The sequence below is a fragment of the Mus caroli genome, unplaced genomic scaffold (genome assembly GCF_978045245.1).
Source record: "Mus caroli unplaced genomic scaffold, Mus_caroli_1 scaffold_10, whole genome shotgun sequence".
Lineage (NCBI taxonomy): Eukaryota > Metazoa > Chordata > Mammalia > Rodentia > Muridae > Mus > Mus caroli.
In genome coordinates this window covers 55,072,297-55,089,063 of record NW_028227265.1, presented here as the reverse complement: position 1 = coordinate 55,089,063, position 16,767 = coordinate 55,072,297, and positions in this window count along the sequence as shown.

Sequence of the window (16,767 nt, the reverse complement as noted above, 5' to 3'; positions counted from 1 at the left end):
CCTCAACACTGATGTCCTCATTCTTAATAGCTGAATAGTATTCCATTGTGTAAATGAAGCACATTTTCTGTATCCCTTCTTCTATTGTGGGATATCTGGGTTGTTTCTAGTTTCTGGCTGTCACTGATAAGGCCTCTATGACATAGTGGAGCATGTACCCCTGTGGTATGGTGGGGCATCTTTTGGGTATATGTCCTGGCTCCTTCTTAACCTCTGAGTTTCAACTTCAAATCATCCACTCAGTTTAAAGGAAGCCCTTGCTGTTCTTCCAGTGTGGCTTCTCCACTTTGAAAATCATATTGGCATTGCAACAGTATTCAAAGAGGATACTGTTAAGGGCTATTCATTCCTTCAGAGAGTACAATGTTGTTCTCAGGAAATCAGGTTCATTCTCTTGAGGCTGGGTTAGCTACAACAGAAGTGGGTGGCATAGAGAGTTCATTACTTACATTTTGTCTTTTCTGAATGTTCTCAGTTACCTGTCTACCATGAGGTTTTTCTCAGAGGCCAAAGAGATGTCATACCTTTGTTCATGGACTTCCGAGTCTACAGAACAATAAACAAAAAATTAAACCTTTCCTTTATGTATCACTCAATCCCAAGTCTCCTTCCATTACAACAGAGTATGTATTAAATTGCACTCTAACCTTACCTTTGTCTCTTCATAATATTCTATTATGTCAGGTGTCATTTCTGTCTCCCTTCTCCCTTTCCTTCCCTTCTTCTATCTCTATATTGATCTTGATCTTGATTTCTCTCTACCCCCTACTTAAAATAGAAGCTCTGTGAGATCCAGAGCCTCCTGTATCTTGGTCATAGGCTCGGAGTATAAACTGATTTCCAGCTCATAGTAAATGCCCAATAAATATCAGCATCAATGGCAATTTTGCTGAGTCACAGTGTCTGCTGAGCTCCAGGTTAAACACTAGATTCTCATTATCTTAAGTTGTCAGTGCAGCATTTGTGGCAGATAAACGTTTTCATCCCAATTTTATAATTGGAGAAATTGAAACCTAGAGAGGCTGGTGCTTTTTGGAAACAGTAAATCTCTGTAGTCAGCAACTGTTCTTTCTTTGCCTTGCACTTCTCAAAATGCTCTTCATTGCAATGTCTCCGTTGTTTGGTTGGTTTGGTTTGTATCTTCATGCACAGGAATGGGTTGAGCCTTATAATTGGTGCCTAGTTCTGTGTCTTTGAAAGTGTCCAATTTACTGCTGACTGCGGATATCAACTTCTTACAAGTAGAAATATTGTTGGTGTGCCAGCACCTCAGTCTCTGCTCCACCTCCTCTCTCTAAGCTGAGGCTGCCTGTGAGACCTAGTCACATGTCATAGGATGATGAATATTGGTGTATTTGAAGACACTTCTGACTCAGAGAGGGGAGACTCACTGGAGAGCTCACCACTTTTCAAAGGTATAAATAAAGAAGCACAAGCAAGACACAGGCAGTGATATGCAACCCATGATATCTGCCACTTTTGGCAGATTACACCAGCAGCCAAGACCATCTGTAGAAGGTTAGTTTTTTTATTCTCTTATGACCCTTTCTCATATAAATCAAATATAAGAAATCATAGGACCAAAGGAACCAACATTTACAGCCATATTATCCCAAATGTGGGCTGATCTCACAAACCTAAGATCAATATTGGGAATCCCCACTCCCAGAAATGGTCTATTTTTCTGAAATTCTTTCTGATATCAAATAATAGGCACTTATGAGAATAAAGTACTTTAAAATATGTCTGAGTTTTCTTCACATGCAACAGATATATTGCCATGTGTGTTTAATGCTCTCTATACAACCTTTTCTTTTGTGGATAGTAAAGCCTCATATTTCAACCTTCTGTCCATCATGTCCATTATGTCCTTAGGTCATAGAAATTCTTCTTTAGTGTTCTTTCCTCCCAACTCTATCCTCTACACAAAAACTATCATTTACTATGTGTCTCATCACGTAGGATGTTCTAGCTATCTCTGTTCTTACCTAGTTTCCTTTATTTGAGAACTTCTTCCATTAATCCCTGACTGGTCCATCTCGGAGTACACCAGCTCTTAACACATAACTATGAAAATACTATTACTATCATTTGCATTCATGATTATTTCCTTAAAATCTATCTTTTTCCTGAAGTTACAAACACTTGGGTGTGGTAACTATGACTCTTTGGGGCTTTCTGCCATCACTATTCTCCCAAAGTCTTTCTAGTTGGTGTACACAAGAGTTTAATTAGGTTTAATTGAGTGATTGAACAAATGAGTGAGTAACACTCCTGTTTGAGGCTTCCTAGTCATGATAATCTGTTGTCTTTGTGGCAGATTAACAAGCCCATAAGTATAAAATTTGGCAGACTCCAGAAGGAAGATATTAACACTCAGTCTTGTCAATGAGATTGTTTTCAATGACTGTAAGAGATGGATATGACAACTACAGTAGTGATGATATTCATCACACAGACTTTGTGAAGACTAGATGAAGGTGTTGGCCAGATGAGAAGTGTTTCACAAGTGTCAGCTATTATGCTTACTGTCAGAATGTACCACAGTATCAGAACAAACAATCATTTTCTAAACATTCATGGACTATTATGGAAACCTTTTTTCTAAGTATTGGTTAAACTCTCCACAAGTCCAAGGGTAAAAAGTGCTCAGCTCCCCTTTAAAACCCTGAGAGGCTGACCCATGCTTAATGAGGGATTTGCAGTCTTCTCTCACCTTCTTTCATTCTCTCTGTCTGTCACCCCTTACCCACCTATCAGTTCTTGGTATCAACTGAGTTCATCCAGCAAATATGGGAAAAGAAGAAAACCTTCAAGATCACCCCACAGAGCAAAGTCCTTCCCCATGACTCATGACATGACCAATTAAATGTACCCCTTCATATGGCTCTCAGATCCCCCAGAAAAAATGGTCATAAATATCCCTTAAAAGCTATTCTCATACCATCAAATACAACTAGACTCCCAGGTTCACCTCCTCATCTTCCTACCCATTATACCTCAACATCACCCACATCATTCTTCTACTGTGTACTTCAGAGTCCCACATAAAGGTAGGATCCTGCACAGGTGCTCTTCACTGAGTGACTATTCCTCCTTAAAGACCAAGCTTCTCATCTTGAATAGAAGCTTACACACACACACACACACACACACACAGAGAGAGAGAGAGAGAGAGAGAGAGAGAGAGAGAGAGAGAGAGAGGTAAACCTTCTAATAGTGGTCAGAAAAAAAGAGATTTGATACAATTAGGTCCCTACTAGATGTTCAAAAAACTATTAATTTCAGTTCCAATTATCTGTGAATATTGTTTAAAACACAAGTCACTAATTATCTGCAGAGAAGCAGAGTATCTCAAACAAGGACCCTACTCCAGAGTCTGCACAAGTATCAACCAGCAACAGTCCCTGTACAGTTGTCAACTACAGTCTTGGCCTTCCTTCTAGAAGACAGCCTAGTAGTATCCAACCTGTGTGCATGATGAGACTTTCCCCTAACTCTTCTCCTGCCACCAGCTCCAAAAGATGCTTTGGTAAGACTATAATCTTTCCAAGGACAAAACTTTTGCCTGCCTAATTTTATGCTGACAGGTAGCCAGCCCTCCAAAGGTTGTCTGTGAACCAGCTCCAGGATGATTGTTTCCTCCACATGGTTAGCTAGAATGGATCATGACTCTCACTCCAGCTTTGGCAATTAAGTTGTGTGATTTCCTCCCAAGACAGAAATAGAGAAAGAATCCCTGAGAAAGAATCTTTGTTGTATCATTAGTGAAAATAACAAGGAGATACTGATAGGGTACAACTTAAGGTCTGTGCACAGAAATCTAGTGTTGTTTTCAATATCCAGTATATAACAACCTCATTATAAAATATGTATTCAATTATTTCTCCTATAACCCTTTTATTTCATTTTCATTTAGAATATGATTTGTAGGTTAAGTAAATGGTTCAGAGGAAAAGTGTTCTCTATGCAAACATGGACCCAGAGCTCAGATCCCCAACACACACGTAAAAGGCTGAGTGTGACAGCAAGTACCTGTAAACTAGCACTAAAAGGTGAAATAGGAAGATTTGTTGGCTCACAGCCCATTTAGCCTAGCTGACACATTAAGCCTTGGGTTTACTGAGAGCCCCTTTCTCAAATATATACATATATATATATATATATATATATATATATATATATATATATTCAAAGACAGCAGATGTCTACTTGTGGCCTTCACACACACATGTACTGGCTAAACACACACACACACACACACACACACACAAATCAGACTTCAGAAGTTCGCCTCTGAGTAAATTTCTTAAATAGGTATCTCAATGGGGTAGAATGTCTCTCCTGCAGAGCAGATTCTAGCAGCCAGGATAAGCCACACTGCTCATTAGAATGCAGCTGTGATAAGTTCATACTTGTCAACACTTACTGCATGTTACACATAGTAAAGAATAACACTCCAGGAGAAGTAACACTAAGATGCTGAATTGTAATCAAACCTTCTCCTTCTTAAGAGCACTGAATACTCCTCACCATTATCTTGCCAATTCCTACAAGCTGTTCACTAATTTGTCTTCAGCACATACACACAATGAAATTTGTTCCACTGTAAGAAAAAAAAAGCCACTGTTTGGGGGGGGGAAACATGCTGCTGAAGTTAATACAGCCCCAAAAGACAAATATTGTATATTTTCTCTCATTTTGGTTCCCACATTTGACATACATACATACAGAAGACCATGTATGTATATATGACATAAAAATACTAGTAAATCTGGTTAAGGGGAAAGGGGGAAAGGTTCAGAAAAAGAAGTGGAGGATGCAGGGGAATGCATTCAACACAAAATATGCATATGTACAGAACCTTATTTCTAATTTGTTATAAGGATGTAAATCAAATATTAAAAAAAAATAAAGTAAGCAGCTAAACATTAGGGACATTCCTTTTGGGTCCCGACTCTCCAATACAGCCCCAAACCAACTTCTGACCTTCTGAAATCTGAGATATTAAAGCATCCATTTATAAATAGATAGACAGATAGATGATGATAGATAGATGGATAGAAAGATAAATAAATGATAGATGGATACCAGATAGATAGATAGATAGATAGATAGATAGATAGATAGATAGATAGATAGATAGATAGATAGACAAAGTATTTGCCAAAGCAAAACCCTATGAAATTTACAGCCACAAATTGAAGAAGCCATGTTGGGATCCTCAAAAGTCCCATTAACAGACACCTAAAAGAATGTCATTAAAACAATGTGGTATCTTCAATACAACTAACGTGCTCTCTTCTGTTCTAACAAGCTCATGAATAACAGATGAAGGGAGCTCTGTCTGTTTTAATTAATTTGGTCTTGAAATGAATTCAATCCAATACAAAATTAGCAGGCAATTAAGTCTCATTGGCCTAAATGGACAAAAACACGCCAACATTATTGGCTAGAGAAGCAAAATGGAAATGGACAGGGGCCATGGTACATTCTCCTAAAGCAAAACCAGGAAAAGGAAAGGGACATCTGTCTGTTCCCACAAGGAGACAGCTTACCTTCTTTTCCCCCATCCTAGAACTGATTTCCTGCCTCCTCACTGGGAGTTTCCAAATACACATGTTAGGAAGTTCTCAGGAAATGACTGATGAGTGGCAAGATTATAGACTGGAGAGATGACCCAGTGGCTAAAGTGCTTGCTAGACACTTATAAGGACCTAGTTCAGATCTCTGAGAATCACATTAAAGTCAGTCATAGTGATGTATATCTGTGATCCCAGCACGGGCATGATCCCCAAAGCTCGCTCCCCAGACATTATAGCCAGTCACAAAACTTCAGATTCATTGAAGAGACTTTGCCTCAAAAAATAAGGTAGATAGTGATATCGGAAGAAAGTTGGCATCAACCTTTGTCTTCTGCACAGTTATGCATAGACTCATCATGCATGCACAGAGAGAGAGAGAGAGAGAGAGAGAGAGAGAGAGAGAGAGAGAGAGAGAGAGATTTTAATTGATTGGTTTTATTTTGTTGTGTTTTGTTTTAAAAGTCTTCAAATAATTCTTGAAAACTAGCTCTGTACCTAAGCACTGATATAATTATCAACAGCATTCTTAGACATATACAATAAATACATTTAGTTCTAAGGAATTACCACAGTTTATTAAGTACATGAGTTTTGAAGATTCTTGGCTCCATTATCCACTTGGCAATTACATACAATGTTATGATAATAATTTGTCTTAAATTAGTGCTTTGCATCCTTGTAAAATAGTAAAAATATAATATTGCTTTTCTCCTCCAGGCTGTGTGTTTAATGAGCACTTTTTACTTAACCTTCTAGAACTGCGAAGACATAAACACTAAAAATCACTTTAAGGGTGGACACTGTGGAAAAGCTTGCTGAGACACTCTGACCAGCAGTGGAAGCATACCACAGAGCCATCAGGCCATGCCCAGACCTTGATGTGTTATGGACTTAGGAGAACTGGACCCATAACAATGAACATTTAAAAGTAAAGATGTTTATGGGAAATCATATACTGTGTACACACCACAATTTCCAGTGCCAATAAGATGAACAAATATGTGTTGTAAAGGAAGGAAAGACAGAGGAGCAGAATGGTTGTATGCAGAGCAGACTGTAGTTGATAAACGAGTCAGCAAAATGATTTCTTGATTTTTAGATTTAATTATTTGGTTTGGTATGGTTTTCTTTTCTGATATTTATTTTTATTTTATTTTAGGGAAGAGGTTACAAAGGAGAGGAAAGATACAGAAGAACTAAGAAATTAGTGGAATTGGGGTAAATAATGTGAAATTCCCAAAGATTCAAAAAATTATGCTTAAAAATTACTTTAATATCCACTTATCAGTGAGTGAATACCATGTGTGTTCTTTTATGACTGAGTTACCTCACTCAATATAATATTTTGTAGTTCTATCAATTTGCCCATGAATTTCATGAAGTCATTGTTTTTAGTAGCTGAATAGTGCTCCATTGTGTAAATGTACCACATTTTCTGTATCCATTCCTCGGTTGAAGGACGTCTGGATTCTTTCCAGCTTCTGGCTATTATAAGTAAGGCTGCTATGAACATAGTAGACCATGTGTCCTTGTTATATGTTGGAGCATCTTCTGGGTATATGCCTAGGACAGGTATAGCTGGGTCCTTAGGTAAAACTATTTCCAATTTTTTAAGGAACCACAAGAGTGATTTCCAGAGTGATTGTACCAGCTTGCAATCCCACCAGCAATGGAGAAGTGTTCCTCTTTCACCACATCCTCACCAACATCTGCTTTCACCTGGGTTTTTGATCTTGGCCATTCTGACTAATGTAAGGTAGAATCTCAGGGTTGTTTCGATTTGGATTTCCCTGATGACTAAGGATGTTAAACATTTCTTTAGGTGTCTCTTGGCCATTAGAGATTCCTCATTGAGAATTCTTTGTTTATATCTGTACCTCATTTTTAATAGGGTTATTTGGGGATATTTGGTTCTCTGGAGTCTAACTTCATAAAGCAAAAAGTTCTGAATACCCACAATACAACTCACAGACCATATGAATCTCAAGAAGAAGGAAGACCAAACTGTGGATGCATCAGTCCTACTTAGAAGAGGAAACAAAATAATCATGGGAGCTAGAGGGAAGGAGGGACTGAGAGGAAGAGAATGGGAAATGGAAAAAGGGGTCAGGATCAGGTGTGGGAGGAGACGGAGAAGTCAGGAAATTGAGTGAAGGTGTGTATCAATGAAGGATAGGGAAATGGGAATAGCCACTAGAAAGTCCTAGATGCCAGGAAAGAAAGAGGCTCCCAGGACTAAGTTAGGGATGGCATTAGCTGAAATACCCAACAAAGGAGAGGGAGAAAACCCCTTCTTCCTATTGAATACATAAAGCAAGTTATATACTGAAATTGTAAATTATTTTCCCAATGTCACACAGCCACCCTCAAGGAAGAGATAGGACTTGAGCCTAAGAGGTGTGCCCAAGCAGTGATGGTTAGCATGGTTAGCATGTATCTAAGGATAGCTATGAATATAGCCTAACCCAAAAATCACAAACTTGGTTAAAATATCACATGTTTTGTGTCCTTTTTATAACTTGATTGTATAGTTCTAAAGTGTGAACTTCATGGATGCTATGCTGCAATGTCAAAAGGTTGAACATGTTTGGCAGATAATCCAGCTTCTAAGTTGCTGTCTGGCAGCATTGTTCCCAGAATGGAATGCTTGTCTGATCCAAGCCAAATACTAGACCAAGACCTTGGCTTCCTCACCAAGATGCAATTACACTATTTTCTCCTTACATGAACTTCTAAGCCCAACATTTCTTCTTCACGAGGTGTGTTTAGCATGGTAAATGGAAAACAGCATTGAGCCCTTTTCAATGGCTTCTCTTTGAATGTGGTAAGAAGTCAATGCTGTTGGTGTCTTCTCAGAGCCTGACTCTCATTTGGGATTTTCACATATTTAATGAAAGAACCTTCCCCAGCTTCACCCCAGACAATGATCAGAAATAGCATCTCTAAGAGAGTATCAGCCATCCAGGTTCTTTCTCCAGGATGATGTAGATATGTTACATATCAGTGGGTTAGGTCAATTCTGCCCAAAATAGATTCTGTATAACCCTCTCTGTAAGGGTTGACTTCTTTTGTTATTGTTATTATTTAATATTTTCTTTGGCACTCAAGTAATCATGGTTAGCAAAATAGGAAGCCACATGGTAACTGAGGCCTGAAACCAAATGCCATTACTTTGAAACTTTATAAACATCTGTAAACTGGGAAGTAACTTGGTATTTCCCCAGAGCACTTATAGCTAATACACTCTGGGGAAATGCCAGATTATGCCAGTCACTATGTAGTCTAGACATTGCCTTCCCTGAAGTCTTAAATCCCATCTCTAGTTTTTAGAGAGTTGCACTCCAGCCAACCACAATATTCATCCAGCTTCATGGTCACATTCTCTGCTGGGTTCTCCAACCCTACAACAGTGGTTTTGTACCTACTGTTTCCTCTGTCTTCCTTGTCCAGCTGATGCCATGTATATTACTCGTCAAAGCTAGCTCAAATCAAACCAACTCTCCACGTACAAAAGGAGTACATCAAACCATACCTCAAGGGCCAGGAAGATGTCTCAGTCAATAAAGAGCTTACTTCACAAGGATGAGGATCCTGGTTTAATCCTCAGAATCTACATATAAAAGCCGTCTGTGATAATACATCTTTTTAATCCCAGTGCTGGGGATGCAAAGACAGGAAGACCCCTGAAAATCAATGGTCAGACAGTATAGTCAACTTAGTGAGCTCTAGGCCAATGAGAGACTCTGTCTCAGAGGAGGTGAACTGCATTCCTGAGGATTCACTCCAGAGAACCCTCTAATCTCAACATGTTTGCACACATTTATGCACCCCCACATACATGAACATGCATACACATATATGCACATATACAGAAAAAATATCATAAATATATGTGGAAAATATAAAATTCTAGAGGGGAATATGGGTAGAAAAGTCTTTGTGACCTTGTGTTAGGCAACAGTTCTTTAGCTATGACACCAAAAGGATGATCTATTTTTAAACGTGATTCATTTCATTTCATCATAATGAAGAAAATTGCTTTTAAAACAAAGTCCTTAAGAAACTGAAAAGACAAACCACAGACTAGAAGAATGAATTACAAATGATGTCAGGTAAATGTCTGAGTCCTGCCCCAAGGCAGTTCCTTTCATTTACATTAAAAACACATATATGATGTAGCATGCTAGGCATAGTCTCTACACTTGGGTTCGAAGCAAAAATCTTAGCCTTGTGAAGTTCCTATTCTAAGTGTGCCATTTCAGGATACTGTCAAACATAAATTCACACTTAACTTGTCTTTTTCTCTCGCATCAGTGAGCCTTGTCGCTTCAGTCCCCCAAGTAATTACTGATACTTGTATGTATGTTGCTCATATGCTCCACTGAAATACCTCTGATCCATACCACCATCTCTGCTTCCTAAATATGCATCCTCCATTTAGATACCTTTCCTGCCTTAGGGGTTTTTATGTAGCACACAGAACTATCTTCCTGAAGCAGAGTTCTGATCATACCACATTCCTCAAATCTACCCAGTTCCACACTCCCTCCATCAAGATAAAAAAGACTGTCCTTAAAGTCCCAATGAAGCCCAATGACACATGTCCATGTCCCACCTTCCTCAAGACTCTAGCAAACATTCTTCTCTTCACGTCCTCTGCTATAATAGCCCAAACTTTCTTGCTGAGTTACAAATAGGACAGATGAGGATTCTGCTACAGGTTATCTGTGCTTGATTCTGTCTGCACTTAGAATTATGTTCTTTAAGTGTCTGCCCAAATACAACCTCACCACTGTGACCTTCCCTGACTATTTTATGTGAACTAGAAATTGATTACCCTGGAGTACTTTCTACTCCTGTGCCAGCTTCAGTTTTTCCGCTGTTTTCATCACCACTAAAAAATATCCATTGATTGATTGTCCCTACCCCAGCAAGCCATTAAGGCCCTGGAGAACAAGTGTCACTTTTCACAGCTCTATTTCAAGTGTCCAAGATAATGCTGGTATATGGAGGTACTTGGCACATATTTGCTTAATGAATAAGCCAGTTGTAATTTCCTCCGTCTTTTTCTCTTCCTCTTCTCCCTCTGAATGTTTTGTTTATACATGTGTGTGTACAAGAGAATACACGTGCATGTGGCATGAGCAGAGTGACAACATCATTCCACTCCTCAGAACACATCTACTATGCTTTTGTTTAAGACAGCAGAGATGCCCCCATTACTCTCCCATTTGAGTTTCCTCTTCAATAGCTTCCAAGATGTCGAACACATAATTAATGCCTCTAGTCCTCATAACAACCCAAATTATGCATTTACTACCATGGAACTCATCAACTGGACTGTGCTGTCTGGTCAGTGAGCCTCAGAATTCACCAATCTTTGCATCTCCAGCATTTGGCATGACATCTGACTTTTTTGTGGATTCTGAGGATCAAACACAGTCTCTAATGCTTTCACAACAAGCACTATACTGACTGAAATGCCTCCCCAGACAAACTAACTGCTGTTAAGTGGTAAATGATTTATTTTTCCCCTAGGAACTCACACATACTCACAGAGCTGGCATGCATTTGCCTAAAAAACACAGCACATAAGGTAGTTCCTGTCATTCATTGAGGAATAGTTCCCATCTCCTGACACATCCATTGCTTTTTATTTTAAAACAATGGGGTAGCTCAGAAATGTAAAAGGAGAGTTCCCAGTACCTTGGAACCTGAACATGGACATCTCTTGAGTCCTAATCCTGCTGTTTCCCTGCTGTGCTGCCTCTGTTACGTCACTTTTTCCAAAGTCTGTCTCCTTACTTATAACTACAGAGATATGTACATAATTTGAGTTGTTATGAAGAATAGTGGCATTAATTATGCTGTTTGATATCTGGAAGCTATTGGAAGAGGAAACTCGAATAGGAGGTTAATGGGAGCATCACAGGTTGATAGAATCAGGATACAATCATCCAAAGCAGAAAACTGGTAAAAGAAAGGCATCCTAAGGGGACATATAGCCCAGACAGCATCAGGGTGGAAGCAGTACTTATAGAATACATCTGAGGAACTTTCTACTGTTGAATGTGGAGATAAGAGAGTGCAGAATAAGGCAATGCATGTAAATTTCAGGATCTAATCCAACTGAGGAATGCTGGTAGCTGGCACATGTGAATGTCCTGGCATTTGCAAAACTTTGACTGAGATATCAGATTATGTCTCTCTCTAGCTCATTTTTCATCTTTGCGTGCACAATGTAGTGACTCGGCATTTCCCACAAAGTCTCCCCAAGAATAGGTTCATTCTACCCTCCAGCCCAGGTTTTCATGAAGTCCTTTGGCCTTAGTAAGAATAGGATTTCTCATCCAGACACCCGCAAGGTCCCCACAGGACCCGCCACAGGAAATTAAGACCTCTGGTGAGTGGAACACAGCGTCTGCTCCAATCCAATGGCACGGGACCTGAGACTGCATTAATTAGGGAAGCAGAAAACCTGGCCTGATCAGGGTCACAAGTCCCTTTCAGTCCACACCAGCACCGGAGTTCCTTGGGCATGGAGTCTCCGGACACCTGCAAGGACCCCACAGGACCCTCCACGGGATCTTAAGACCTCTGGTGAGTGGAACACAACTTCTGCCAGAGGCAGGTTCGAACACCAGATATCTGGGCACCTTCCCTACAAGAGGAGAGCTTGCCTGCAGAGAATACTCTGACCAATGAAACTAAGGAGAGAGCTAGTCTCCCAGGCCTGCTGATACAGGCTAACATAATCACGTGAGGAACAAGCTCTAACCAGAGACAAATATAACAACTAACACCAGAGATTACCAGGTGGCAAAAGGAAAATGTAAGAATCTTACTAACAGAAACTAAGACCACTCACCATCATCAGAACACAGCACTCCCACCCCACCCAGTCCTGGGCACCCCAACACAACCGAAAAGCATATGGATTTAAAAGCATATCTCATGATGATGGTAGAGGACATCAAGAAGGACTTTAATAACTCACTTAAAGAAATACAGGAGAACACAGCTAAACAGGTAGGAGACCTTAAAGAGGAAACACAAAAATCCCATAAAGACTTGCAGGAAAACACGACCAAACAGGTGATGGAATTGAATAAAACCATTCAAGACATAAAAAGGGAAGTACAAAATAAAGAAAATGCAAAGTGAGGCAACACTGGAGATAGAAACCCTAGGAAAGAAGTCTGGAACCATAGATGCAAGCATCAGCAACAGAATACAAGAGATGGAAGAGAGAATCTCAGGTGCAGAAGATTCCATAGAGAACATCGGAACAACAATCAAAGAAAATACAAAATGCAAAAAGATCCTAACTCAAAACATCCAGGAAATCCAGGACACAATGAGAAGACCAAACCTATGGATAATAGGAGTAGATGAGAATGAAGATTTTCAACTTAAAGGGCCAGCAAATATCTTCAACAAAATTATAGAAGAAAACTTCCCAATCCTAAAGAAAGACATGTCCATGAACATACAGGAAGCCTACAGAACTCCAAATAGACTGGACCAGAAAAAAATTCCTCCTGACACATAATAATTGGAACAACAAATGCACTAAATAAAGATAGAATATTAAAAGCAGTAAGGGAAAAAGGTCAAGTAACATAAAGGCAGGCCTATCAGAATTACACCAGATTTTTCACCAGAGACTATGAAAGCCAGAAGATCCGGGACAGATGTTATACAGACACTGAGAGAACACAAATGCCAGGCCAGGCTACTATACCCAGCCACAGTATCAATTACCAGAGGTGGAGAAACCAAAGTATTCCACGACAAAACCAAATTCACACATTATCTTTCCACGAATCCAGCCCTTCAAAGGATAATAACAGAAAAAAAAAATACTAGGACAGAAACCACATCCTAGAAAAAGCAAGAAATTATCCTTCAACAAACCTAAAAGAAGACAGCCAGAAGAACAGAATGCCAACTCTAACAACAAAAATAAAAGGAAGCAACAGTTACTTTTCCTTAATATCTCTTAATATCAATGGATTCAATTCCCCAATAAAAAGACATACACTAACAGACTGGCTACACAAACAGGATCCAACATTTTGCTGCTTACAGGAAACCCATCTCAGGGAAAAAGACAGACACTACCTCAGAGTGAAAGGCTGGAAAACCATTTTCCAAGCAAATGGTCTGAAGAAACAAACTGGAGTAGCCATTCTAATATCGAATAAAATCGACTTAAAACCCAAAGTTATCAAAAAAGACAAGGAGGGGCACTTCATACTCATGAAAGCTAAAATCTTCCAAGAGGAACATTCAATTCGGAATATCTATGCTCCAAATGCAAGGATAGCCACATTCATTAAAGAAACTTTAGTAAAGCTCAAAGCACACATTGCACCTCACACAATAATACTGGGAGACTTCAACATACCACTCTCATCAATGGACAGATGATGGAAACAAAAACTAAACCGGGACACAGTGAAACTAACAGAAGTTATGAAACAAATGGACTTAATAGATATCTAGGGAACATTTTATCCTAAAACAGAAGGATATAACTTCTTCTCAGCACCTCATGGTATCTTCTTCAAAACTGACCATATAATTGGTCACAAAACAAGCCTCAACAGATACAAAAATACTGAAATTGTCCCATGCATCCTATCAGATCACCATGGACTAAGGCTGATCTTCAATAACAACATAAATAGTAGAAAGCCAACATTCATGTGGAAACTGAACAACACTCTTCTCAAGGATACCTTGGTCCAGGAAGGAATAAAGAAAGAAATTAAGGACTTTTTAGAGTTTAATGAAAATGAAGTCACAATATACCCAACTTATGGGACACAAAGAACGCATTTCTAAGAGGGAAACTCATAGCTCTGAGTGCCTCCAAAAAGAAACTAGAGACAGCACACACTAGCATCTTGACAACACACCTAAAATCACTGAGAGAACACAAATGCCAGGCCAGGACGCTGTCAATAAGACAAAAATGCCACCAACAGATTGGGAAAGGATCTTTACCTATCCTAAATCAGATATGGGACTAATATCTAATATATATAAAGAACTCAAGAAGGTGGACTCCAGAAAATCAAATAACCCCATTAAAAAATGGGGCTCAGAGCTAAACAAAGAATTCTCACCTGAGGAATACCGAATGGCTGAAAAGCACCTGAAAAAAATGTTCAGCATCCTTAATCATCAGGAAATGCAAATCAAAACAAACCTGAGATTCTACCTCACACCAGTCAGAATGGCTAAGATCAAAAGTTAGGTGACAGCAGATGTTGGTGAGGATGTGGAGAAAGAGGAACACTCCTCCATTGTTGGTGGGATTGCAAGCTTGTACAACCACTCTGGAAATCAATCTGGTGGTTCCTCAAAATATCAGACAAGATGCTATCGGAGAATCCCACAATACCTCTCCTGGGCATATATCCAGAAGATGTTCCAACCAGTAAGAAGGACACATGCTCCACTGTGTTCTTTAGCAGCCTTGTTTATAATAACCAGAAGCTGGAAAAAAAAAACCCTGATGCCCCTCAACAGGGGAATGGATACAGAAAATGTGGTACATTTGCAAAATGGAGTACTATTCCGCTATTAAAAAGAAGGAATTTATGAAATTCCTAGGCAAATGGATGGACCTGAAGGGCATCATCCTGAGTGAGGTAACTGAATCACAAAAAACTCACATGACATGTACTCACTGATAAGTGGATATTAGCTCAGAAACTTAGAATACCCAAGATATAAGATACAATTTGGGAAACACATGAAGCTTGGGAAGAATGAAGATGAAGGTGTGGATACTTTGCCCCTTCTTGGAATTGGGAGCAAGGCACCCATGGTAGGAGCTACAGAGACAGCTTTTGGAGCTGACATGAAAGGATGGACCATCTAGAGACTGCCATACCCGGGGATCCATCCCATAATCAGCCTCCAAATGCTGACACCATTGCATACACTAGCAAGATTTTGCTGAAAGGACCCAGATATAGCTGTCTCTTGTGAGACTATGCCAGAGCCTAGAAAACACAGAAGTGGATGCTCACAGTCAGCTATTGGATGGATCACAGGGTCCCCAATGGAGGAGCTGGAGGAAGTACCCAGGGAGCTGGGGGGATCTGCAACCCTATAGGTGGAACAACAATATGAACTAACCAGTACCCCCCCAAAGCTCATGTCTCTAGCTGCATATGTATCAGAACATGGCCTGGTCGGCCATCAGTGGAAAGAGAGGTCCATTGGTCGTGCATACCTTATATCCCTCAGTACAGGGGAATGCCAGGGCCAAGAGCTGGGAGTGGGTGGATGGGGGAGTGGGTGTGGGAGGGTGTGGGTGACTTTTGGGATAGCATTGGAAATGTAAATGAAATTAATAATAATAATAATAATAATAATAAATTAACAAGCACAAATGTTGAGTTCAAGCCACAAAGAGGCATCCAGTTTCATCAACCACTGTATTAATTTTCTAATCATTATGATAAATATCTGACAGAAGCAGCTTAAAGGAGGGTTTATGGGCTCAAAAATAATGCTCATTACAGTGAAGAAGGCATAGTAGTTTAGCTTGGTCCAGGGCAGCACCATGAGTTTGTGGATTCTCCTTCTCATATCTTGGCAGATTAAGAAGCAGAGACAGGACGAAAAATCGAACCAACCTCTAACTCTTGAAACCTCAAACCCAGGCTAGAGAGATGGCTCTGCATTTAAGAACACTGACTGCTCTGCCAGAGGTTCTGAGTTCAATTCCCAGCAACCACAGTGTCACTCACAACCACATATAAAGGGATCCAATGCCCTCTTCTGGTGTGTCCAAAGATACGTACAGTGTACTCGTATAAAATAAATAAATACATAAATAAATACATAAACAAACTCAAATCCAATGATACACCTCTAAATGGTCCTAAAACCTCCCCAAATTGTACCATTTGGGGAACAAATATTCAAACACTTGAGCCTATGGGAAACATTTTACATCCAAACCATAATAGCTACTACATTTGCTTTGGACAAAAGCGTCTGAAACTAGGTCAGAGTTAGCAGAGTATTGGGGATTTGACATGGGTAAAACATTAAATGACTGGGAGGATGCTTTCCTTACAGGTTAAAAGGCCCTGGTGATCACACACACTTGAACCCTACATTTACCTTCACTTTCTAAACTTTCCAAATGGAGATA